We start from the raw sequence: 2,972 nt of genomic DNA, 5'->3' as shown, positions 1-2,972 counted from the left end.
GGGTTTGATATTATAATTATGCTTTTATGATTTGTTGTTTAATGGATGCTCATTTTTTTTCCATGTCCCAGGCTTCTTTATTTAAGAACAAAGTGACGAGTGACGTGGGGATTAAAAACAAAAGCATCCTGGAACTTCACCTTCCCTCCAACCAGTTCCCCCCAATCTCCCTTCCCCCACATCCCTTTTGTTCCCAAGTCATTTCTTAGTGAATGAAGAACTTAATCCCAAAGCCCTGGTACAAACCTTAGGTTCTCTTTCCCTAGCTGTCCCCCTTCCTCTGCCCCCCATTCCTGGGAAGGGCTGGCACCTCAGTTTGAATGCATGGGAGAGCCCAGAGTGGTGACAGAGACAGAGGGAAATGCCTCACCCTCAGGAAAACCGACTGGGGAGTACAGCATAGTGAAGTGAGGGCCTCCATAGCCTGGGATACCAAAATGGGGTCCTAGTGCCAGAAGAAAGGATACTGGTGTCTGTGAGGAAGGGGGAGAGCAGCCTCAAAATCTTCTCGTGAATAGTCACTGATCATTTGCCCTTCTGGCAATGATTGCAGAACCACACTCAGACCACATCCTTCTCAACCTGAGCTGCTGGGCAATGTGGCTGATCTGCTGCAGGGTGGGTTTCAGGCACTGCAGGAACATGTTCTCCAGGTTGTCTCTCGCTTGGTTCTCCATACTTGTTCACTTTCTCTTTGGGGCCGGCACAAGAGTCTCTGCTTTGCATATTTCATGTAGATTTTCATTGTTGTCACCTTCCTCCACCCACTTCTGCAGCAGGGTCTGCAGCTGATACATGTTCTTGAAACTGAGCGGCAGAGCCTAAAAACCGCAGATGGTTTTTGGCTGAACACCTTCCCAAAGAGAACCTCCAGGGTGAGCCCCACATTAGTCTGAGTATATCCCAGAGTGATCCTCTTCTGCTTCAGGAGCTTTGTGAATTGTTCCAGGTCTTTCTGCTGAGCTTTGATGTCCTGGGACTCCTAAGGGTCTTGCTCCAGCTTCTCCTGGTCAGGCTGCACAATCCCAGGTGGGGAAGCACAAGGCTCAGGGGAGGCTCCCTCAGAGTTGCTCTCCACCCTGGCCCCCAATTCGCCCTCTGGCTGAGAGGTCTCTAGGCTGTCTTGAGGTCCAACCTGAGGTCCACAATATGCCATCCCCTTGCAGAACTCATATGGCAGGGGCAGGGGCAGGGGGTGGGGGTGGGCACAGGGGAATCCCCCAGACCTCAGTGCCTGGCCCAACGCCCCGCCGGGTTCCTGACCTACTGAGATGGTCTTGGAAGCTAATCCAGGTCCGAGGGTCAACCCAGCTGGCTCTGGCCTTCCTGGCCCATTATCTCCACCACCTGGTGGGGGTGAGAAGGCCAAGTCAGAAGCCAGGTGTCTGACCATGGGGAATGGAGGCACCCCAAGCTGGGAGCCTGGAAAAATGAGGGCTCTCCAATGCTCCACACCTCTGTTGTGTGCTCATTTTTATTTACTTAGTACACAGCTTGGCAACCTTTCTTTTAAAAAAAATTATTATTGATGTACAATTGTCATACAATGCTATATTAGTATCAGGTGCACAACACAGTGATTCAACAATTCTATATATTATGCAATGCTCCCCATGATAAGTATAGTTATTATTTGTCACCATACAATGTTATTACAATATTATTGACTATATTTCTTATGCTGTACTTTTTTCTTTTTTTTTATTATTATGTTATGTTAATCACCATACATTACATCATTAGTTTTTGATGTAGTGTTCCATGATTGTTTGCGTATAACACACAGTGCTCCATGCAGAACGTGCCCTCTTTAATACCCATCACCAGGCTAACCCATCCCCCCACCCACCTCCCCTCTAGAACCCTCAGTTTGTTTCTCAGAGTCCATAGTCTCTCATGGTTCGTCTCCCCTCCGATTTCCCCCCCCTTCATTCTTCGCCTCCTGTTGTACTTTTAATTTCCATAATTTATTTATTTTACAACTGTAAGTCTGTACTCTTAATTTCTGTCATGTATTTCACCCATCCTCACACTTTCCTCCCCTCAGGGAACCACCAGTTTGTTCTCTGTATTTTTGAGTCTGTTTCTGTTTTTTTTGTTTTGTTTTGTTTTGTTTTGTTTTAGATTCCACATATAAGTGAAAACAAATGGTATTTGCCTTTCTCTGTATGATTTATTTCACTTAGCATCATATCCTTAAGGCCCATCCATGTTGCCACAAACAATGAGATCGAATTCTTTTTTATGGATGAGTAGTGTTACATTGTATTTTTTATATTTTATAAATATATATTTAATATATTATATATATATAATACATACATACATACATGCCATATCTTCTTTATCCATTCCTCTATAGATAAACAGTCTGCTTTCATGTTTTGGCTATTGTAAATAATCCTGCAATGAACATAGGGGTGTATGTATACTTTTGGATTAATGTTTTTATTTTCTTTGGGTGAATACTGAGTGGTAGGATTACTGAATCGTATGGTATTTTTATTTTACTTTTTTGAGGAACTTCTATACTCTTTTTCCTAGTGGCTGCATCAATTTGCATTCTCACCAACAGTGCATAGGGTACCCTTTACTCCACATCCTTGCCAACACTTGTTATTTGCTTTCTCTTTAATACTAGCCATTCTTACTGGTGTGAGGTGATATCTCATTGTGGTTTTGATTTGCATTTCCCTGATGAGTAGTGATGCTGAACATCTTTTCATGTGTCCATTTGCCATCTGTATGTCTTCTTTGAAAAAAATGTCTATTCAGGTCCTCTGCCAATATTTTAGTCAAATTATTATTACTGTTATTATTTTTATGTTGATTTGTATAAGTTTTTTAGATATTTTGGATATTAACCTCATATTGGATATATCATTTACAAATATATTTTCCCACCAGTAGGCTGCCTTTTCATTTTGTTTACAGTTTCCTTTGCTGTGCAAAATATTTTATTTTTTCTTTAG

The 2,972-nt window shown here is 42.5% G+C and overlaps 1 pseudogene; it reads right to left on the bottom strand.

Moving 5' to 3' along the window:
- Window positions 1-311: 311 nt before the first annotated feature.
- On the bottom strand, window positions 312-1,393 carry LOC114207542 (POU domain, class 5, transcription factor 1 pseudogene; annotated as a pseudogene).
- Between the last annotated feature and the right edge of the window lie 1,579 nt (window positions 1,394-2,972).

The sequence above is a fragment of the Eumetopias jubatus genome, unplaced genomic scaffold (assembly GCF_037043125.1).
Source record: "Eumetopias jubatus isolate StellerSeaLion01/CBP00866 unplaced genomic scaffold, mEumJub1_p1.0 scaffold_11, whole genome shotgun sequence".
Classification (NCBI taxonomy): domain Eukaryota; kingdom Metazoa; phylum Chordata; class Mammalia; order Carnivora; family Otariidae; genus Eumetopias; species Eumetopias jubatus.
Note: the sequence above shows the minus strand (reverse complement) of the source record. Positions and strands in the feature narration are given on the sequence as shown.